Source organism: Anomaloglossus baeobatrachus, chromosome 5 (genome assembly GCF_048569485.1).
Source record: "Anomaloglossus baeobatrachus isolate aAnoBae1 chromosome 5, aAnoBae1.hap1, whole genome shotgun sequence".
Lineage (NCBI taxonomy): Eukaryota > Metazoa > Chordata > Amphibia > Anura > Aromobatidae > Anomaloglossus > Anomaloglossus baeobatrachus.
Window position 1 is genome coordinate 341975703 of NC_134357.1, and position 24530 is coordinate 342000232.

Here is a 24530-nt window from a genome sequence, read left to right on the forward strand (position 1 = left end):
AACGACGCGAAGCTTTTTTCTCAGCAATCCACTTGTTCCAAACAGCAGGAGTGATAATACCTGTCCCAGACGACGAGAAGTTCGGGGGTTTTTATTCCAACCTCTTTGTGGTCCACAAAAAGGATGGGTCAGTTCGACCCATCCTGGACCTCAAACACCTAAACAAACATGTGCACGTACGGAGATTCAGAATGGAGTCCCTAAGGTCCATTATTTCATCCATGGTCGAAGGGGAATTCCTCGCCTCCATAGACATCAAGGACGCGTACCTGCACATACCCATCGCCCCAGATCACGAAAAGTTCCTCCGCTTCGCAATTCAGGACTCCCACTTTCAATTCGTAGCTCTACCCTTCGGCCTTGCCACCGCACCAAGGGTCTTCACCAAAGTCATGGCGGCCGCCATGAGCGTCCTTCACGCCAGGGGAGTAGTCATTCTCCCTTACTTGGATGACCTCCTCATCAAGGCCCCCTCCTTCCGCGACTGCTCAACCAGCGTACAGATCACTGTGGACACCCTATCCCGCTTAGGGTGGCTAGTGAATCTGGACAAATCATCCCCGATCCCATCACGATCCATCACCTTCCTGGGCATGTCCCTGGACACCCGTCGGGGCTTGATCCTTCTCCCTCTTCAACGAGCGGTACGCTGCCTTCTACGTCCTCCGTCTCGCTCCATTCGATTCAGCATGAAAGTGCTCGGCAGGATGGTGGCGGCTATGGAAGCAGTACCCTTTGCTCAACTGCACCTCCGCCCACTGCAGCTAGCCCTTCTAGTGGCCTGGGACAAGAGCCCCTTCTCCCTGGACAGACATCTTCACCTGACGCCTTCTGTCAGGTACGCACTCAGCTGGTGGCTTCGGTCCTCATCCCTATCGAAGGGGAGATCCTTTCTCCCAGTGAACTGGCTGGTCCTGACCACGGACGCCAGCCTCCTAGGCTGGGGAGCAGTGTACCGGCACCACACTGCTGAAGGACGTTGGACGCCCCAGGAGTCTTTCCTTCCCATCAACATCCTGGAACTCCGCGCGATCTTCCTCGCGCTCAGAGCGTTCTGCCCTCTGCTAGCGGGTCGTCAGATTCGAGTCCAATCAGACAATGCAACAGCTGTAGCCTATATCAATCGGCAGGGGGGCACCCGCAGCAAAGCGGCTTATCTCGAGGCCCACAAGATCCTCAGCTGGGCCGAATTGACGGGATCAGTGATATCAGCGGTACACATACCGGGGGTAGAGAACTGGTCAGCAGACTTTGAGTCGCCAAGGCCTGGCTGCCGGAGAATGGTCTCTCCACCCAGAAGTGTTTCTACACATCTGCTCTCGCTGGGGCACACCAGACGTGGATCTAATGGCCTCAAGGTTGAATGCAAAGGTACCCGCGTTCATAGCCAGGTCACGCGACCCGCAGTCCATCGGCGCGGATGCTCTAGTCTGCTCCTGGCACCACTTCCGCCTGCCTTACATATTTCCACCTCTACCCCTGCTGCTGCGGGTAATCAGGAAGATCAAAGCATAGGGAGTCCCGGTGATACTGATAGCACCGGACTGGCCCAGGCGCGCCTGCTACGCCGAATTAGTACAAATGCTCACAGACGCACCGTGGCGCCTTCCAGACATCCCAGACTTGCTGACCCAAGGGCCCATTTCCCATCAGAACTCCAGAGCCCTGAAGCTGACGGCATGGCCATTGAGACCTGGGTATTAACAAGAGCGGGATTCTCCCCCGCGGTTATTGCCACCATGATCAGCGCCCGAAAGCCTGCTTCATCCCACATTTACCACCGTACGTGGAAAATCTTCCTTTCATAGTGCAGGGAAACTAACGTCCAGCCTATGCCTCTGGCCATCCCCAGCATTCTCGACTTTCTACAGTCTGGCTTGCAAGCGGGGTTGGCTCTCGGTTCCCTTAAAGGGCAGGTCTCGGCACTCTCAATCTTCTACCAATGCCGCCTGGCTCAAAAACCGCAAGTCAAGACCTTCCTCCAGGGCGTTTCCCATCTAGTTCCCCTGTACAAACGGCCGCTGGAACCATAGGCCCTCAACCTCGTTCTGGACGGTCTCCAGAGGTCTCCCTTTGAACCCCTCAAGGAATCCTCCCTTGCTCTTCTGTCCTGGAAGGTAACATTCTTAGTGGCAATTACGTCCATCAGACGGGTTTCGGAGCTGTCAGCACTCTCTTGCCGCGAGCCTTTTCTGATCTTTCACCAGGACAAGGTGGTTCTGCACCCCCTTCCGGATTTCCTTCCAAAGGTTCTTACCCCGTTTCATTTGAACGAGGACATTGTCCTGCCTTCCTTTTGTCCACACCCAGTTCATAGGGTGAATTCGTTAGACCTCATCAGAGCTCTCAGATATTACATATCCAGGACAGATATATTAAACCAACACAAGTGAAAACCTAGGAGTATAAGTGCAGACAAACCTAAAGAAAAAACTCCTAAAAGCGATATTTATTGTATAAAATTTAAAAATGCTCCAAAAGACAGAGCATAATAACTCTTAATCTGTCAAAAAAACACTGGTCAAGTGAGGTGAATAACAGGACAAAGGAGATTCAAACCAGAGTGAACAAATGAGGGAAACTATTGTCTCAACACTCAGGGTAGGATTCTATGTAGCATAGATCAGAGGATTTATTGGTTTTTACTAGATGGAATGCCCTCTGATTCTAGCAAATGTAGAGAGGGGGATAGTCTAACCCTCTCTTTTACCTGCCTACCAGCGGAGGTGCACCATAAATTATTGGGTACCCCCCGCTCCTCGTCGGCTCTCCCTATTCTGTCCCTTAAACCCGCAAGTCGCAGGAGCACCCACCACCAAGAATGAAAGGTGCAAATATAGTCATAAGGTCATTATCATAATCTGGTTACCTAGAAGGCTAGGCAACCCTGATGCAACTTATCCTTTATAATAAATAGGAAAAAACAAGAAAGATGATGCTTGTTAGTATATTTGCATCAGATTTGGAAATCCATAAATATTAACTAAAAATTGGTCATAATGAATATGATAGCTAGATCATTAACTGTGCACAGGTACATTCCTGCACAGCTATGCAGATGACATGTGGTAATAATATACCAGTGATATTAATTATTAGCAAGAAATCCCAGCAGGGAACTTATCTGCTAGGATCACTGTAGCAAATCCTAATCCCGACGCGTTTCCCCCCTAAAATTTTCTTCTAGGGGTTCATCAGGGGAAGAACCGGCTTCTATCCGGTGTATTTGGGGTCATTATACCTCAGCAATAGTGGGCAAGAGATACTACACGTCCTGCCCACCACTGAAGACTATCGTTGTTGGTCCAATATTCCAGGAAAGCCAAACTAAGTAAGAAAGAAAATTGGCATCACTACTATCTGGATATGAATAAATCCTTTGTTCTTCCCCTGATGAACCCCTAGAAGAAAATTTTAGGGGGGAAACGCGTCGGGATTAGGATTTGCTACAGTGATCCTAGCAGATAAGTTCCCTGCTGGGATTTCTTGCTAATAATTAATATCACTGGTATATTATTACCACATGTCATCTGCATAGCTGTGTAGGAATGTACCTGTGCACAGTTAATGATCTAGCTATCATATTCATTATGACCAATTTTTAGTTAATATTTATGGATTTCCAAATCTGATGCAAATATACTAACAAGCATCATCTTTCTTGTTTTTTCCTATTTATTATAAAGGATAAGTTGCATCAGGGTTGCCTAGCCTTCTAGGTAACCAGATTATGATAATGACCTTATGACTATATTTGCACCTTTCATTCTTGGTGGTGGGTGCTCCTGCGACTTGCGGGTTTAAGGGACAGAATAGGGAGAGCCGACGAGGAGCGGGGGGTACCCAATAATTTATGGTGCACCTCCGCTGGTAGGCAGGTAAAAGAGAGGGTTAGACTATCCCCCTCTCTACATTTGCTAGAATCAGAGGGCATTCCATCTAGTAAAAACCAATAAATCCTCTGATCTATGCTACCTAGAATTCTACCCTGAGTGTTGAGACAATAGTTTCCCTCATTTGTTCACTCTGGTTTGAATCTCCTTTGTCCTGTTATTCACCTCACTTGACCAGTGTTTTTTTGACAGATTAAGAGTTATTATGCTCTGTCTTTTGGAGCATTTTTAAATTTTATACAATAAATATCGCTTTTAGGAGTTTTTTCTTTAGGTTTGTCATATCCAGGACAGACCCCTTTAGGAAAACTGACTCTTTGTTCGTAATTTCTGAGGGGCCTAGGAAGGGACAGGCAGCTTCAAAGGCGACGCTGGATTCGCTCTGCGATCTAGGAAGTCTACCGCTTGCAACTCAAGCCCATTCCTAGTGGGCTGCGGGCTCATTCCACGCGAGCAGTTGGAGCTTCGTGGGCCATTCGGCATCAGGCTTCAGTGGAACAGGTGTGTAAGGTTGCGACCTGGTCTAGCCTACATACCTTTTCAAAGCATTACAGAGTCCATACCCAGGTTTCAACTGAGGCAAATCTGGGTAGGAAAATTCTGCAAACGGCAGTAGAGCACCTCTCTCAGTAGGCGCTCCAGGCTGTCTGGGACTGGTTCCTAGTCCTTGGGTTGTGTTGTCTTCTTTTATGTTTCCCACCCATGGACTGCTTTAGGACGTCCCATGGTCCTGTGTCCCCCAATGAGGCATCAGAGAAAAACGGATTTTCTTCGGCGCTCCATTGGGAGACCCAGACGATTGGGTGTATAGCACTGCCCTCCGGAGGCCACACAAAGCAATTACACTAAAAAGTGTAAGGCCCCTCCCCTTCTGGCTATACACCCCCAGTGGGATCACTGGCTCACCAGTTTTCTGCTTTGTGCGAAGGAGGCACACATCCATGCATAAGCTCCACTGTTTAGTCAGCAGTAGCTGCTGACTATATCGGATGGAAGAAAAGAGGGCCCATACTAGGGCCCCCAGCATGCTCCCTTCTCACCCCACTTGCGGTTTGTAAGGTTGAGGTAGCTATTGCTGGTACGGAGGCTGGAGCCCACATGCTGTTTTCCTTCCCCATCCCCCTGAGGGGCTCTGAGGAAGTGGGATCTTTCCGGCCACCAAGCCCTGAGGCCGGGCTCCATCCACAGACCCATAGAACCTGCTGGATGTGGAGCGGGAGTGCCGTTCAGGGACAAGGCCCTGCAACTTTCAGGTACTCTGTGTCCCCGTATGGCAGGCCACGCACACTCCAGGCTTGCTGGGTGTGCTAGTGCGCCGGGGACTGTAGCGCTGTGCGCTGGGCTTATAGTCCCTGCAGATTACTGGGGGACTTTACGTGTGGGGACCGCCGCGCCGACCGCCCCTGGAGCGGCGGCGCAGCTGCGACTTGTAGTGCGCCGGGGACGCGCCGACCGCGCTTTTACGGCGGCGGCGCTCCTAACTTTAGTCCCCGGCTTTTGCGGCCTAGCGCCGCTTCGTTCCCGCCCCCACCCTGTCACTCAGGGAAAGGGAGAGACGCTGTTCTATAGCAGCGCCGAGGGCTGGAGCCTTATTTGCATTCTCCAGCCCCCTTCACTAGACACAGTGGGCGCCGGGTTCCCGCTCTTGTCTCGGGCAGCCCTCGGCCCGCCCCTCTCCTCTGGACGCCGGCAGCCATTCCGGCACGCAGAGCGGGAAAACGGAGACAAGCGCTGAGCTGCCAGCACAGGATTCCGGCGCCACACACCCGCTTTTGTGCGGGCGGTAAGCGGCAACTAAAGTGCTGACCCACTAATGCCGAAGTGTCCTGTTGTACTTTTGTACGGTCGCTATTCAGGATGCAGACCTAGAAACAGCAGCAAAAGATCAGGGGTGCTAAAGCACAGACTCTATATGCTGCTTGTCTTGCATGTGCTGCAGTGTCATGTGTCCTTTATGCTTGTATGCTTTACATTGCACTGTAAGGGCTATTCTTGGCTGTCTACCCGCCTAGATGGCTAGACAGCGGCAGCAAACAGCAATGGTGCTAAGGCACAAGCTTTCAATGCTGCTTGGATTGCATGTACTGCAGAGTTTGTTTTCATGCTTGTACATTCACTGCATGTCGCTATTCTTGGCTAATGCTCCTTGATGACTAGACAACAGCAGCAGAAAAGCAAGGGTGCTAAGGCACAAGCTTTCAATGCTGCTTGGATTGCATGTGCTGCAGTGGTTATTTTCATGCTTGTATGCTATACATTCACTGTATGTCGCTTTTCTTGGCTAATGCTCCTGAATAACTAGACAACGGCAGCAGAAAAGCAAAGGTGCCAAGGCACAGGCTTTCTATGCTCCTTGTACTGCATGTGCTGAAGTGTTTATTGTACTTCATGCTTGTATGCCATACATTGCACTGTACGGTCGCTATTCTTGGCTAATGCTCCTAGATGGCTAGACAGCAACAGCGAAAAAAAAACAAAAAAAACAGCATGGGTGCCAAGGCACAGGCTTTCTATGCTGCTTGTACTGCATGCGATACTGTTCCAGGACCCCCAGTGTGTGCAATTACTCAACGGGGTCTCTGCTACAGGTGGCCAAAAGAACCACCTGTGATCCCTGTCCAGGGACAGGGACGGAGTTGCAGTTTCCGCTGATATATTGTCTGTGACTATGACTAACATCTTACAGACTTTGCAGTCCAGACAGACCTTGGGCAATGTTGATTCAATGCCCCTGGCCACCCTGATTTCGAAACAAATCATGGCTCCAGGAGGGTCCCATGCATCCCAGGGTGCAGGCTCTGACACGGACGACAGTCCCAGACGGCCTAAGCGAGCTCCCGAAGAACGGCCCTCGACTTCATCACAGTACTCTCTGTATGATGATGCAGACGTAGCTGTTCAGGACTCTGATCCTGAGACCGCTCTCAATCCGGATACACCGGATGGTGACGCTATAGTGAATAATCTTATAGCGTCCATCAATGGAAGGTTGGGTATTTCTCCCTCAACTCCTCCAGTGGAGGGGTCAGCTTCACAGCAGAAGAAATCCCTATTTCGGTATCTCAAGCGTATATTGAGTACTTTTCTGGTCACTCTGACTCCAGAGAAGCAGTCCAGGAACACCACGCTTATCCCGATAAGCGTTTTCTCCAACCGTATTGAGGATACGCGTTGTCTCTTCCCCCCTGACGTGCTCAAGCGCTCCAAGGCTGGATCCCCCAATCTCCAGGCTTGCGGCTAGATCTATAGTTGCAGGGGAAGATGGGACTTCACTTAAAGATGCCATTGACAGACAGATAGCCCTCTGGTTGCAATCTGTCTATGAAGCTATCGGCGGGTCGGTTGCCCCGGCATTCGCAGCCATAGAGGCACTCCAAGCTATTTCAGCTAGTATTGCGCAGAGGGACGCGGTCACATGTACATCTTGGCCGCAGTAGCGTCCTTCACCTCGCAATGTCGGCATTGCGACTCAAGCTGTTTATGCTGTCCTGGACTCTACGAGCCGTACGTCAGTGGCGTCCGCCAACTCCGTGTTGTTACGCTCCTAGTGTTAAGGGATTGGAGCAGATGCTGCTTCCACAAAAGTGCTTAACCAGATTGCCTTTATCTGGTGACAGACTGTTTCGTGAGCGGTTGGATTAAATCATTCAACTGTCCAAGGGTACGGATTCTTCCTTACCCCAGCTATCAAACAAGACCCATCAGGAGAAGGGACAGTCGAGGTTTCGGTCCTTCCCAGGCTCGGGCACGTCCCAATTGCCCTCGTCCAACAGGACTCAAAAGGCTCAGAGGGGCGCAGGTTCCTGGCGGGCTCAATCGCGCCCGGAGAAGGCAGCCGGAGGAACCGCTACCAAGGCGGTTTCCTCATGACTTTCAGCCCTCTCTCTCCGCGTCCGCGGTCGGTGGCAGACTCCCCCGCTTTAGCGACATTTAACTGCCACAGGTCAATGGCCGGTGGGTGAGAGACAGTTTGTCGCAAAAACTTCCTCACCGGCCGAGCCGAGGCTCTTCTGCAGGCAGTAGGAGTCGTAATCCCGGTTCCTCCTCAGGAACAAGAGACACTTTTTACTCCGATCTGGTCGGGGTGACAAAATAGGAAGACTCCTTCCGTTCCGTTCTGGACCTTAAACTGCTCAACAAGCACGTGAAAACCAGGCGGTTCCGGATGGAATCCCTCCGCTCCGTCATTGCCTCAATGTCTCAAGGAGATTTCCTAGCATCAATAGACATCAGGATGCTTATCTCCACGTGCCGATTGCTCCAGAGCACCGGCGTTTGCTACGATTCGTTATTGAAGACGAGCATCTTCGGTTCGTAGCCCTACCCTTCGGTCTGGCGACAGCCCCACGGGTTTTCACCAAGTTCATGGCAGCAGTGGGACCACTCCCGCACTCTCAGGGTCACCCTGTGATCCCTTACTTAGACCATCTACCTGTCAAGGCACTCTTTTAAGAGGCATGCCAACACAGCCTGAACATGGCGCTGGAGACTTCCCAGAGTTTCGGGTGGGTCCTCAAGTTTTCAAAGTTAAACCCAATCGCTGGCATATCTTAGCTTGGGGTTTCACACTCTCTCAGCGATGGTGAAGCTTCCACTGGACAAACAGCGGTCACTACAGACGGGGGTGCAGTCTCTCCTTCAAGGAGACACCTCATCCAGAGGCAGTCCCTTTCACGCAGTTTCATCTGCGTCCACTTCAATAGAACATTCTTCGCTAATGGGAGGGGAAGTCGATGTCCCTACACAGGAACGTCCCCCTTTCTCAGACGTTCAAGGACTCTCTTCAGAGGAGTCCACTCTTCAGATCAATTGTCTGGAGCTCTGGGCAGTGTATATTGCCCTGCAAGACTTCCTGCAGTGGCTGGAAGGCAAACAGATCCGAATTCAATCGGACAATCCACAGCGGTGGCATACATCAACCACCAAGGCGGACTATGCAGTCGGCGAGCCTCCCAGGAAGTCCGCCGGATTCTGCTAGGGGTGGAAGACAGAGCATACACCATATCCGCAGTTCACATCCCGGGCGTAGAAAACTGGGAAGCAGGCTTCCTCAGTCACCAGGGCGTGGACACAGGAGAATGGTCTCTGCACCCGGACGGGTTTCACGAATCGGCACAACAGCAAGGTCCCGGTTTTCATGACGATCAAAGAGCTCTGGCGACAGGCATCTCACGGTCGGTCAACCGTGGGCACTACCAGACCGGCCAGACTTACTGTCCCAAGGGCCGTTTTTCCATCTGAATTCTACGGCCCTGAACCTACTGTGTGGCCATTGCGTCCTAGATCCTAGTGTCCTCAGGATTATCCCAAGGGGTCGTTGCCACCATGAGACAGGCTATGACGCCCACGTCTGCTAAGATCTACCACGGAAGTGGAGGATTTTCTTTTACTGGTGCTCTGTACAAGGAGTGTCCCCCTGGCCATTGGCATTGCCTACTTTTCTTTCCTTCCTGCAATCTGGGTTGGAAAAGGGCTTGTCGCTCGGCTCCCTTAAGGGGCAAGTCTCGGCGCTATTGGTGTTTTTTCAGAAGCGTCTAGCACGACGTCCGCAGGTACGCACCTTCCTGCAGGGGGTTTGTCATATCGTCCCCCCGTACGAGCGGCCGTTAGATCCATGGGATCTGAACAGGGTACTAGTTGCTCTCCAGAAGCCGCCTTTCGAGTCTCTGACGGATGTTTCACTCTCTCGACTATCACGGAAAGTGGCCTTTCTGGTAGCGATCACGTCTCTTCGGAGAGTGTCTGAGCTAGCAGCGCTGTCATCCAAGGCTCCCTTCCTGGTGGTCCACCAGGACAAGGTAGTGCTGCGCCCGATTCAGGAGTTTCTCCCTAAGGTAGTATCCTCGTTTCATATTAATCAGGATATCTCCTTACCTTCCTTTTGTCCTCATCCGGTTCACCGGTATGAAAAGGATTTACATTTGTTAGATCCGGTGAGAGCACTCAGAATCTACATTTCCCGCACGGCGCCCCTGCGCCGCTCTGATGCACTCTGTCCTTGTCGCTGGTAAGCGCAAAGGGTCGCAGGCTTCCAAAGCCACCCTGGCTCGATGGATCAAAGAACCAATTCTTGAAGCCTACCGTTCTGCTGGGCTTCCGGTTCCATCAGGGCTGAAGGCCCATTCTACCAGAGCCGTGGGTGCGTCCTGGGCATTACGACACCAGGCTACGGCTCAACAGGTGTGCCAGGCAGCCACCTGGTCGAGTCTGCACACTTTCACCAAACATTATCAGGTGCATACCTATGCTTCGGCGGACGCCAGCCTAGGTAGAAGAGTCCTGCAGGCGGCAGTTGCCTCCCCGTAGGGGAGGGCTGTCTTTGCAGCTCTAACATGAGGTATTTCTTTACCCACCCAGGGACAGCTTTTGGACGTCCCAATCGTCTGGGTCTCCCAATGGAGCGCCGAAGAAGAAGGGAATTTTGTTACTTACCGTAAATTCCTTTTCTTCTAGCTCCTATTGGGAGACCCAGCACCCGCCCTGTTGTCCTTCGGGATTTTTGGTTGTTTTTCGGGTACACATGTTGTTCATGTTGAATGGTTTTCAGTTCTCCGACGTATCTTCGGAGTGAATTTGTTTAAACCAGTTATTGGCTTTCCTCCTTCTTGCTTTTGCACTAAAACTGGTGAGCCAGTGATCCCACTGGGGGTGTATAGCCAGAAGGGGAGGGGCCTTACACTTTTTAGTGTAATTGCTTTGTGTGGCCTCCGGAGGGCAGTGCTATACACCCAATCGTCTGGGTCTCCCAATAGGAGCTAGAAGAAAAGGAATTTACGGTAAGTAACAAAATTCCCTTCTTTGTGTACTCACCGTAAAATCGTTTTCTCTTAGCCATCATTGGGGAACACAGCACCCACCCTGTTGCCCTGTTGGGCCTTGGTTCTCTCAGTACCTTATTTGGTTATGACTCTTTTTTTCTCATGTTCCTCTGTTGAGGTATGTTTTTACTGTTTTTTTCTCCTACTGCTTGTGTACTAAAACTGAGCTTGCCTGGCCCGGCCAGGGGGTGTATACTGCAGAGAAGGAGCTATGCTTTTGCAGGAGAGAGTATCCAGGGCACTGATCCACTTCAAATATAAAGGAAGATGAGTCCTTCACTATCGGCTTGAAAAAAATCCCTCTGCGGTGCCACTGGTGCAAACAGGTATAAGACTTATAAGTAGTAAAGAAAAAACAGGCACTCACCAGAGCTTGCTTGTGCAGAATTATGATTTATTCAATCATTAGGGCTTTCATGTGCATAAGGGCTGGTGGGTGGGGAGGGAGAGGACCAGCTGAAGCACCATACGGGTGCGAAACAGCCGTCGTCAGTGGACGTGTCAGCGTCCTCTCCCTCCCCACCCACCAGCCCTTATGCACATGAAAGCCCTAATGATTGAATAAATCATAATCCTGCACAAGCAAGCTCTGGTGAGTACCTGGTGTTTTCTCTTTACTACTTATAGGAGCTATGCTATTGCATATAATTAGTGTCCTCCTATGGATAGGCAGCATAACACCCATGGTCCCATGGTCCTGTGTCCCCCAATGATGGCTAAGAGAAAATGATTTTACGGTGAGTACACAAAAATCCGTTTTTTGCAAGGCCCAGACACAGAATAGCTGCACTGATAAGTTGTCAGTGTAGGGTCTAAAAGGGCCAGTCCACGTTGAGCGGGGGCGCCAATGCGTAGTAGTAATAGGGTGCCAACCTCTGCGGCCAGGTAGGGAGACACTAGGGAATTTTCCCGGGACCCTCCTGTGACTAGATATATGCAGCAAGCATTCTGTTTTTAATTTGCACTGTATTTATGAAATCTGATAATTAATAAAGTTTACTATTATATGGGGGGTTTTCTTGATTTGGTTTAGTGGTCTTTTGATATCCCGTGAGGCATTCTTTTGAGGTTTTGAACCAGTTTGAAATTCACTAATGACCATCTGGATGATCCGGAGGAGGTATGGTCAGGTGTCAGAGGAGACCAAAATAGAACTTTCTGGTATCTGTTCCACTCACCATATTTGGGGGACAAAGGAGTACAACTTCCAAGAGCACCATCCGAACCATGAAGCATGGGGGTGGAAACATCATACTTTGGGGGTGCTTTGCTGCAAAGAGGACAGGATGATTGCACCGTATTGAAGGATGGATGGGGTCAAGTATCGTGAGATTTTGGCCAACATCCTCCTTCCCTCAGTAAGGGCATTGAAGATGGGTCTTCCAGCATGACAATGACCCGAAACACACAGCCAGGGCAACCTAAGGAGTGGCTCTGTAAGAAGCATTTCAAGGTCCTGGAGTGGTCCATCCAGTCTCCAGACCTGAACCCAAAAGAAAATCTTCGGAGGGAGTTGAAACTCAATATTGCCCGGCGACAGCCCCAAAATCTGAAAGATCTGGAGAAGATTGTATGGAGGAGTGGGCCAAAATCCCTGCTGCAGTATGTGCAAACTTGGCCAAAAACTATAGGAAACATCTGACCTTTGTAATTGCAAACAAAGGTTTCTGTACCAAATATTAAGTTCTGCTTTTCTATTACAAATACTTATTCAATGCAATAAAATACAAATTAAGTATTTAAAAATCATACAATGTGATTTTTCTGGATTTTTTTTTATTAACTATACCTACGATAAAAATTACAGACCTCTCCATTCTTGGTACGTCGGAAAACTTGCAAAATCGGTAGTGTATCAAATATTTATTTTCATCACTGTAGATGGTAAACCAAGTGTGGAGATCCCTCTTAAACCTCAACGGCATCCTCGTGATCAAGAAATGGTGATATATGTGGTCCTGTTGATTGCTATGGCAATCCAAGGCCAGGTATTTTGGCCTGTAAAAATGTTTAGCAATATTATGGAGGTAAAAATAACATTTTTTTCAGACCTTTTATGATATAAACTAAACTATTGAGCAGGTTCCAAGTGTAAGCTGCCTGTAAAATGATCAGGTCACTTAACTGCTTTCAAAGCGAAAAAGAAGTTAAAAAAGACGAACGTTTGCAGAGCAAGTGCTTTTGGCATTGTCATGCATATGTTCATTCATTTTAGTATTTAAGTGGTTTTTCAGATCGAAAAAAGACACACATGCACATGTACCCAAAGAAACTAAGCTTCATTGTCTTTGTGTTAGTAAGGTCCCTGGTCAAATATCTTAAGGCTATGTGCGCACTTTGGGTTGAGTTACTTGCAGTTCTAAACGCATCCTCTGGCAGAAATTGTCTTTGTCAAATTTGGTTTTCACCACAAAAACGCTATAAATACGCTTGCGTTTTTGCCACGTTTTTACAGCGTTTTACATGCTTTTTCATTGCTTAAAGTCAGATGCGTTTTCACTACAAATACAATGCATTCAAACACTATGGAAAAAAAAGAAAAAAATCACATGATTAAAATCATACACAATAGGTTATTTTATTTAAAATGATAACTGTATTCTAATATTTATGTATAAAATAACGTTTAATTATGGATTTTCATTAATGTAATTGTCGGACTATGTGTATGTGTAAAGGGACATATCATGCCCTTAATATAATGTCAAAAATGCATGCGTTTAATTTGACAAAAAAAACATGCTTTCTGCATCAAAAAAGCATGTAAAACACTAGGATTTTGATTTAGGTTGCTTCTTGAAACTTCTCATTGACTCATGTTACCAAAACGCTGTCAAAATGGCAAAAACAATTGACATGCTGCTTCTTTAACCGCAGAGATTTTGACAAATTTTCTGCAACTGAAATGCTGCGTTTATAACAGCTTTGTGCGCACAAGAAAGCCCTATTTCCCATAGACTTTGCTTGAAAATCAAAACACATGCATTTTGGCATTAAAACTCTGCGGAAAGGCATGAAAAAAAGCAAAGTGCACATAGCCTAAGGGAAGGGTGGAAATCCCCTCTACTCTTAATATGTTTCGAGTAATAAGAAAATAGACAAAGGTCTCTAGCTGAACCATAGCTTGGTGGATTGTGTGTGTCATTACTAGAGCCATGGTTACATCTTTGGTCAAAAGGGGCTTTAGCTCTGTGCACCCGATATGTAAGGTGGCTCCCTAATACATTCTTCAAACACTTAAGATTGGATCTCTCCTCCAAAGAGCAATTGGCTTTTGAAAGAAAGTACTCCAAGCTATTCTCTTTCCCTAAAGTTTATCTTGTAGTTTAGTACTACTGGTGTTGTCCTAGGCGTAAGGACTAAAGCTGGTGTCACACTAAACGACAGCGACAACGACGTCGCTGTTACGTCACCATTTTCGGTGACGTAACAGCGACCTTGTAAGTCGCTGTTATGATCGCTGCTTAGCTGTCAAACACAGCAGAAGCAGCGATCATAAGGTCGCTGTGCTACATGTTCAGAGAGCAGGGAGCCGCGCTTAGCGCTGGCTCCTTGCTCTCCTGCAGCACACATCGGGTTAATTAACCCGATGTGTGCTGCAGCTACATGTCACAGTGCAGAGAGCAGGGAGCCGCGTGCACTGCTTAGCGCTGGCTCCTTGCTCTCCTTGCTACAGTATGCATCGGGTTAATTACCCGATGCATACTGCAGCCACATGTCACAGTGCAGGAGCCGGCACTGGCAGCAAGAGCGGAGGCTGGTAACCAGCGTAAACATCGGGTAACCAGGGAAAGGTCTTCCCTTGGTTACCCGATGTTTACGCTGGTTACAGCTTACCGCAGCTGCCAGTGCCGGCTCCTGATCGCTTCATTTCGTCGCTCTCTCGCTGTCACACACAGCGATGTGTGTGTCACAGCGGGAGAGTGACGACCAAAAAATGAAGCTGGACATTCAGCAACGACCGGCGACCTCACAGCAGGGGCCAGGTCGTTGCTGGATGTCACACACAGCGACAGCGACGGGACGTCGCTGCAACGTCACAGAAAATGGTGACGTAGCAGCGACGTCGTTGTCGTCGTCGTTATGTGTGACACCAGCGTAAGACACATGGCATGAAAATCGGAGCGAGTGGAATGCGATAAAATATCAGACCAACATATGTGCCAGCACCCATGAGCGATTATTTTCTCAGCCCTAATCGGACCGAGAAAACAATCACAGCATGCTACGACTGTAATGCGATACTGATTTCTCTCGCACCCATTCAAGTCTATGGGGCGAGAGAAAAATCGCATTGCAGATGTGGTACACCGGTGTACCATAAGTGCAGGGCGAGAATGGCAATAGCCGGCTACGGAAGAGGGAGGGAGAAAAATCCCTCCTCCCTCCCCTCCGCAGCACCGGCCCACCCCTCCAAAGTACCAGCCCGCCCCCCGCAGCTGAAGTCCGCTCGCACGATCAGACTTCAGTCGCAGGGACACTCGCAAGACACTCGGCTCTGCTGTACTGCCAGTGTGAGCAGAGTGTCATGCAAGGATCGCAGTAGATCCCCATGTGGCCCCAGCCTTAGGGAAATAGTTGGATTACACTTGGGCCTCTTTTATATGTCTGCAAAAAAAAAAAATGGTAAGCGTGTCCCCCAGTGTTTTGGATCAGAGTTTCATCAGTTTTTGGTCATTGTCCTGTTTTTACCATCATTGAGTTTCACACATGTATAAACAAATTACAATGCTTCTTTCCTTTCCAATGTGAATTGGACATTACTCACATGATACACTGATGCCATCTGTATGCTGTATGATTTTCATAGTGTGCTCACAGACTTGTATTGGTACTTTTATTCTGTGATGCTGGTAAGAAACGGACCTGCCTCTGATTTATGCATGAACACAGTCTGCCAAAAAAAACGTCTGCCAAAAAAAGTCTGCCAAAAAAAGTCTGCCAAAAAAGCATGGATGTCTGAACAGTTCCATAACACGTTAGTGGAACACAGATGTGTGAATGAGCATTGCTGGTTATTTACTCCAGTGTGTATGTAATATAAATATAAATTATGCAAATATTCACTTACCTGTAATGTAGACTTGGAATTTACTACTTTTGAGGTGGCTGTAGATAATAGGTTCCCTCTTTAAGGAAATCCTGGAGGAAAGTTTGGATAAGGTGGGCTCTTATTGTTGCTGTCATGGATTAATGGAAAACTGGTTACCAGAAAAAGCTATCAAAGTATTTTTAACACTCGCTCAACAAAAGTTGATCCATTAGAAGATGAAGATTCAGTATCTAGCCTCTAGTGCTTTACAATTGTAAAATGCAAAGACTGCACCCAAGATGTTAGCTGACCTTGTAAAAGTTGTCCTCAATCAAAATCCTCATTCAGACATTTGTTAATTGTGTGTGTTCTATCCATGATTGTCACAGAGAGAACATGTACCAAATACCAAATTAAAGTCTATGGTACTATTCACATGTCCTTGTTTTATTATGAACTATGTGACATCAAAAATAAAATCTTGGCAACTTGTGCATTTTTGATTGGAGTTACAGTTCAAAATTGCCTGTATAAGTCTATGGGTATGTGAAAATATTGGACAGCACGGGTGTATATGGCCCATGATTTCAAATATTACTAAATAATGCTCGGTTTATGAAGCGCTATTACTACCCGTTGGCACTTATGTTTCCACCTTGGTAGAATCAGATGGACACATTCAACAGAGACTCCATCTGTTGTACAAAATCATGATTGTGAATTTGAAGGTTACATCATGCAATAAAGGAAGACTGGTTGTTAGGCTGGGGCCACACGGGGATTACTGCGATCCCCACGCATGACACTGGTCTCACGCTGGCAGTACAGCAGAGCCGAGTGTCATGCGAGTGTCCCTGTGACTGAGGTCCGATCGTGCAAGCAGACCTCAGCTGCGGGGGGCGGGCCGGCTCTGAGGAGGGGGGAGGGATTTATCTCCCTCTCCTCTGTAGCCGACTGTTGCCATTCTAGCACTGCACTCGTGGTACACTGGTGTAATGCGAGTACAGTGTGAATTTTTCTCTCGCCCCATAGACTTGAATGGGTGTGAGAGAAACAAGGATCGCATTGCACCCGCAGCATGCTGCGATTGTTTTCTCGGTCCGATTAGGGCTAAGAAAATAATTGCTCATTTGTGCTGACACATAGCCTAATATTGGTCTGAGTGGAATGCAATTTTTCTATCGCACTACACTCGCACCGATTTTCATGCCGTGTGTCTTAGGCCTTAAGGAACGTATCCCTAGCAACTAATCTGTCACACAACACTGGTTTTGTACTGAGATGTCAGCAGAAAATTGGAGAATCAGCTTTGAAACCATCATGCCATTCTACATCCCACACTCTGGTTTGTCACATGGCTGTTTGTCAGTTTCCCTTTTGCCTTATTCCTACCAAGTTCAAATTAACAAATAGATCTTTTTTAATAAGCAAACTTTGAGACCTTAGGCTATGTGTGAATAGAGTAGAAAATGGACTTTTCTTAAGAAAAATCCGCACCCTCTGGCAGAATACCGAACCCGTGTTTTTGCCGTGATTTTTCCGCAGGTTGGTCCCTGTGGTTTTTTACCATTATCTATCGCAAAAAATGTAGGTACGTGCAGAAAAGAAGTGACATGCACATTAAATCCGCATGTATAAAAAAGTGCATTGTGCGCACAGCATTTTTTTTTATACCCATAGGCAGGGCTGTATTTTGCCTTCGTGCTGCCCTAGGCACTTTAAGTGGTCGCGCCCCTTATCGACAACGTAAAACTGAGTTTTCGCACACGACATCTGTTTAAGGCAGATCTACTCTGTAAAACACTTTAAGGCTATGTGCGCACGTTGCGTACAGTTCACTGCAGAAATTTCTGCAGCGATCTGAAGAGCACATGTGCGCTTCTAATCGCTGCAGAAAATGTCCGTAGTGAGCACCGATTCCATGCGCTCTGCCTGCAGCTCCTCCCATAGACAGAGCAGGAGCTGCCGGCAAAGTGCAGGAAAGAAGTGACATGTCACTTCTTTTTACGCAGCGCTTCGGCAGAAGCCGAAGCGCTGCACTCTAAAGCGCCATGTGCGCACGGCCCCTGCACAATCTCCATAGACTGTGCAGGGGACGCAGGACGCATGCAGTTACGCTGCGCTACAAAGCGCAGCGTAACTGCATGTATTTACGCAACGTGCGCACATAGCCTAAAAAGTATCAATGAGAAACGAAGGGCACTAACCCCCCCCCCCCCAATGGGGATCACCACGGGCACATCAAAACATAGCATGGGTATAAAATATTTCCACCACACCGTCCCCACTTATATACTGTGACTGTCACACTGCCCCTAATAAACTACACACTGCCCTCCCTTATAAATTATACCCACCACACCTTCCTCAATTATGAAATATGATCTGCACATTGTCCTCACATCATGCTGCCCCCTCCTCACAGTGTCCCATGCATGCTGCCCCCTCCTCACAATGTCCCATGCATGCTGCCCCCTCCTCACAGTGTCCCATGCATGCTACCCCCTCCTCACAGTGTCCCATGCATGCTGCCCCCTCCTCACAATGTCCCATGCATGCTGCCCCCTCCTCACAGTGTCCCATGCATGCTACCCCCTCCTCACAGTGTCCCATGCATGCTGCCCCCTCCTCACAGTGTCCCGTGCATGCTGCCCCCTCCTCACAGTGTCCCGTGCATGCTGCCCCTCTCCATGAGCTCCTAATGCTGCCTTCCTCTTTTCCATAATGACACCTCCATGCTGCCCCATTCATCATACTAAGACCACCACACTAGCGCTTATGCTGAGACCCACACACACACACACACACTACCCCACTCTTGATATTGACTCCCCCTACATTGTTCCACTCCATACTGAGCCAACACATGCTGCCCCTTCTCCATAATGAGCTCCCAATGCTGCCCCCCTCTTATTCTGAGTCCTTACACTCCCCCGCCATCGATATTGTCATTGCTCTATCCCTCAACCCTTGTCCTCTGTCTCTAGCATTGGCCCCTCTCTCCCATTCCCCCAGCAGCAGCCTCTCTCCCCCCAGCCTCCTTCAGCATCAGCCTCCTCCAGCATCAGCCTCTCTCCTCCCAGCCTCCCCCAGCATCAGCCTCTCTCCTCCCAGCCTCCCCCAGCATGAGCCTCCTCCAGCATCAGCCTCTCTCCTCCCAGCCTCCCCCAGCATGAGCCTCCTCCAGCATCAGCCTCTCTCCTCCCAGCCTCCCCCAGCATCAGCCTCCCTCCTCCCAGCCCCCCTCCTCCAAGCCTCCCCCAGCATCAGCCTCCCAGCCTCCCTGAGCATCAGCCTCCCTCCTCCAAGCCTCCCCTCCCAGCCTCCCACAGCATCAGCCTCCCTCCTCCCAGCCTCCCCCAGCATCAGCCTCCCTCCTCCCAGCCTCCCCCAGCATCAGCCTCCCTCCTCCCAGCCTCCCCCAGCATCAGCCTCCCTCCTCCCAGCCTCCCCCAGCATCAGCCTCCCTCCTCCCAGCCTCCCCCAGCATCAGCTTCCCTCCTCCCAGCCTCCCCCAGCATCAGCCTCCCTTCTCCCAGCCTCCCCCAGCATCAGCCTCCCTTCTCCCAGCCTCCCCCAGCATCAGCCTCCCTTCTCCCAGCCTCCCTCAGCATAAGCCTCCCTCCTCATCAGCCTCCCTCCTCATCAGCCTCCCTCCTCATCAGCCTCCCTCCTCATCAGCCTCCCTCCTCCCCCTCCCAGCCTCCCCAAGCATCAGCCTCCCTCCTCCCAGCCTCCCTCAGCATCAGCCTCCCTTCTCCCAGCCTCCCCCAGCATCAGCCTCCCTTCTCCCAGCCTCCCCCAGCATCAGCCTCCCTCAGCATCAGCCTCCCTCCTCATCAGCCTCCCTCCTCATCAGCCTCCCTCCTCCAAGCCTCCCCCTCCCCCTCCTAGCCTCCCCAAGCATCAGCCTCCCTCCTCCCAGCCTCCCTCAGCATCAGCCTCCCTCCTCCAAGCCTCCTTCAGCATCAGCCTCCCTCCTCCCAGCCTCCCCCAGCATCAGCCTTCCTCCTCCCAGCCTCCCCCAGCATCAGCCTCCCTCCTCCAAGCCTCCCCCTCCCAGCCTCCCACAGCATCAGCCTCCCTCCTCCAAGCCTCCCCCAGCATCAGCCTCCCTCTTCCCAGCCTCCCCCAGCATCAGCCTCCCTTCTCCCAGCCTCCCCCAGCATCAGCCTCCCTTCTCCCAGCCTCCCCCAGCATCAGCCTCCCTCAGCATCAGCCTCCCTCCTCATCAGCCTCCCTCCTCATCAGCCTCCCTCCTCATCAGCCTCCCTCCTCCAAGCCTCCCCCTCCCCCTCCCAGCCTCCCCAAGCATCAGCCTCCCTCCTCCCAGCCTCCCTCAGCATCAGCCTCCCTCCTCCCAGCCTCCCCCAGCATCAGCCTCCCTTCTCCCAGCCTCCCCCAGCATCAGCCTCCCTTCTCCCAGCCTCCCCCAGCATCAGCCTCCCTCAGCATCAGCCTCCCTCAGCATCAGCCTCCCTCCTCATCAGCCTCCCCCTCCCCCTCCCAGCCTCCCCAAGCATCAGCCTCCCTCCTCCCAGCCTCCCTCAGCATCAGCCTCCCTCCTCCAAGCCTCCCCCAGCATCAGCCTCCCTCCTCCCAGCCTCCCCCAGCATCAGCCTTCCTCCTCCCAGCCTCCCCCAGCCTCAGCCTCCCTCCTCCCCCAGCCTCAGCCTCCCTCCTCCCCCAGCCTCAGCCTCCCTCCTCCCTCAGCCTCCCTCCTCCAAGTCTCCCTCAGCATCAGCTTCCCTCCTCCAAGCCTCCCCCTCCCCCTCCCAGCCTTTCCCAGCATCAGCCTCCCTCAGCATCAGCCTCCCCCTCCCAGCCTCCCCCAGAATCAGCCTCTCTTCTCCCAGCCTCCCCCCCAGCTTCAGCCTCTCTCTCCCCCCAGCCTTAGCCTCTCTCTCCCCCCAGCCTCAGCCTCTCTCCCCCCAGCCTCAGCCTCTCTCTTCCCAGCCTCCCCCAGTCTTAGTCTCTCTCTCTTCCCAGCCTCAGCCTCTCTCTCTTCCCAGCCTCCCCCCAGCCTCAGCCTCTCTCTTCCCAGCCTCCCCCCAGTCTCAGTCTCTCTCTCTTCCCAGCCTCAGCCTCTCTCTCTTCCCAGCCTCCCCTCAGCCTCTCTCTTCCCAGCCTCTCTCTTCCCAGCCTCCCCCCAGCCTCTCTCTCTTCCCAGCCTCCCCCAGTCTCAGCCTCTCTCCCCCCAGCCTCCCCTTGCATGATTACAGTGGACAAAAAGAGGCATCGCAATTTGCAACGATCATCAACTAACCTGTAAGGAGCCCATACATTCTAGGCTCTGCCTCTGCCTTACCTGCTCCGGTGCTCGCCGCCCTGTGCTCTGGCTGGCTCCTCTTCTGGCTTGCTCCAGCTGCAGACGCGTCCTCCTCCGCGGCGTGTGTCATCTGCAGGATTGGACGCTGCAGCATGGGGCAGTGAGTGAGCTGACTGTCGCGCCCGCTCGCCTCTGACCCCGGAAGTGCAGGCCATGGAACTTCCGGGGTTAGTCAGCTCACTATGCCTGCCGCACCCCCCCCCCCCCCCCCGGAACACAGCCGAGTGTAACGGAGGGAGGGACGGGGGGCGGGGATGTAAAAAAAATAAAAAAAAAATAAAAAATTTATATATTTTTTTTTTTTTTTGCTGCCAGAAAGTGCCGCCCCCCGCAACGTGCCGCCCTAGGCACGGGACCACGGGTGCCTAGTGGCAAATACGGCCCTGCCCATAGGTTTTGCTGGTGAATGACTGCAGAAATGTTAGACACATTTTCTGCAGCAAATCCTGTGCACATACCCTTAAGCCTGCTTTACACGAGTCAATCCATCGTGCGATTTTATTTGGCAAAGTCTTTTTTTTTTTTTTTTTTTGTATCGCTGATAGGTATTTGTCCATGTGTCACACGTTGAGTGTTGTCAAACGACCACAAAGCGCTCATCGATATATTGATTGGCCATGGCGGACGTCCAAAAGGCTTCACACATGTTTTCCTTTGGTCAATCTGTCTTTTGCATGGGCGTAATTAGGCAAACTATACAGCCCTCCGTGACGTTGTCTGGATTGTTGCACGCCCTGAATTCTTCTGACCTGCTCAATCCAGTTCTGCTAATGTGGTTGATTGGTTACATACCATATATATAGTTTCGCTTCTGCGCCTGTCTTTGTTGCCTCGTGTGTCCTTAGCATCAATCTTGTTTGTGGTCTGGTTTTTGACGAATTCAGAGTATCTATCCTCCAAAGGTGGGTAAAATTTGGTTTTGTATGGTTTCTTTATTGTGTCATTTAGCCGTTCACAATCATTTTTTTTTTTAATGTTTATTTTTTATTGTGATTTGTGTAGGTTTTATCGTGTATTATGTTTTTTGAAACATAATAATGTATTTTTTTTTTCTCATTTTTGTTCTTTTAAAAATGTAAAAAATTACATGTTTATTATAACAGTGTCAAATAAAATGTTCTCATATATTCTTTCACAGATGACGGCTCATCAAAACGAATTATTTTTGCGTGATTTCATTGAAAAATATCGCACATTAACCTGTCTTTGGAAAATTAAATCGCCTGAATATAGTAACAAACGCATCAAACAAGCAGCTTATGCGGATCTGATTACTATCTTTAAAAACCATTTTCCAAATGAGCCTGTGGATGTAAATATGATCAAGAAAAAAATACAAGGAATACGCACTGTATATAAAAAGGAACTAAATAAAGTCGAGGAGTCACGACGTTCAGGGGCTGCGACTGCCGATCTTTATGTTCCACGGCTGTGGTATTTTGATCTACTTGACTTCACAAGAGATCAAGAGATTCCAAGGTCATCAACAAGTATGCTTTCCATTCAGGAGTCAGAAAATGGGGCAATTGGCAGCGAGTCAGCGACACAATTGGTATATTTACCTTTATTCATAAATGTTTCTTTACACACTATGATATTTTATTTTTTCCAAAAATTTTTTAAGGTGTATGATCTGCTTTTGTTTTTTTAAAAATTTGGTTTTATGTACCAGCATAAATAACCAACAGAAAAAATTGTAAACACAAAAGGGTAACATGTTTTTTTTTTTCCATTATTGTAGTTCCAAAATATGTTGTATCATCTCTCTAATGTGTTCACACATCTTTCTAATTTTTTTTTTTTTTTCTTGTTACAAATGTAGGATTATGCTACTGAAAGCACTTCTCAAGAGCAGGAAACTACAAATAGCTCACAGAATCCATCTTTAACATCGTGTGAACAAACACCTGCCACATCAAGACCTTTGTTAAGGCAATTACCAAGGAGAATGAGAAGACCAACTTTATTGTCACGTGGAAACGAGTTGGCGTCTATTTGTCGGTCAATACTTGAGAAACATGACCGTCCACCTGTATCTGGATTTGCGCATTATGTTGATGATGTTTGCAAAATACTGGAAAAGAATCAAAAATTACATGCCGAAAGAATCATCGCCCAAGTCCTACATGCGGCACAAGAAAATCGCCTTACATCGGCTACAGTATTAAAAGAAGATTTTTTGCCAGAAAATACATCTGTTGTTGCTGATGTGGCAACCCTTGGGGAATCTGTTGCATTGTCACCACCTCGAAAAGTTAAAAGCAAAAGGCGTCTGTAATTATTTTTTTCTTGAGGTGTTTTTTTTTTTAATTTTGATACGCAATTTGCATTCAAAATAAGACAAAGAAAATATTTGTCTACAAACTGTAAATATTTTGCTTTTTCACACTCACATAATTTTCGCTGTATATATTTCACAATAAATGTTAGGTTTAGAACAAAATAATTGTCATGTTTTTGTCTTTAAAAAAAAAAAAACAAAATTTTTTTTCAAAAATTTTTTTATTATATAGAGTTTTAAATACCCATTCTGAAAATATTTTTAGGCCTTATGTACAAAAAAATAACATGGTCAAAACATCATTACATGTTGTGACTGCAAACGGTTTAAAATTAAAATAGCCAAACAAAATTATGCATTAGCATCCATGTATGTTTTTAACAATTGTACATGATCTTGTGCTGTCTGGTATAATCTGCATGCTGACTGATACACTTCTTCAAGCTTTGGTCGATCATCTGCTTAAAAAAAAAAAATTATTTAAAACAAAAACATACATTTTATCAACCAAAATTTTTAAAAAACAAAACAAACCTGATCTAACTTGCACAGACGCAGAATCTGAATCAGAGCTGAGTGTCCAACCAACAGCATGAACACGTGTTGCAGCAATAGGAGGATGATCTTCAATGTTATCAATTTTTCAAATCTTCAATGAGTGACATAATAGTTCACTATTTGGTTTTTTCCTTTTTTTTAAAAAAAAAAAAGAAAACTGGCAAGTTAAAATAAAAACAAACCTTGCTCTGAAACCTCATTTTGATCCAAAACAGGAATTGGTTCTGATGAAGTTCCAGGATTATTGTTTATTGCGCTCCCTTGGTCCGCTACATGTGATGATCCTTTCAAAAATGAGAAAAAAAAATATTGTTTAAAGCAAAAAAAACATGACTAACATGGCATATTATGTAAACACATGTATGATTGATATACACATGGTTTTTTGAAAAATGGGCCAAATAAAAAAAACCAATCATTTATTGTTAAAATATACCTCGAGTAGTGTTATTTTGTGCTCTTATTTCTGCTAGACATTGCTTGCCACGATATTTCAGATCAGCCATTTTCTTCCTGATCTGCGTTTTTGAGCGGTGGAGGCCAAATTTCTTCCAAAGAGATTTCTTAATCTTCCGTAGAACTTTTTTTTTATGCTCCCTTGGACGTTCAGATATAAGTA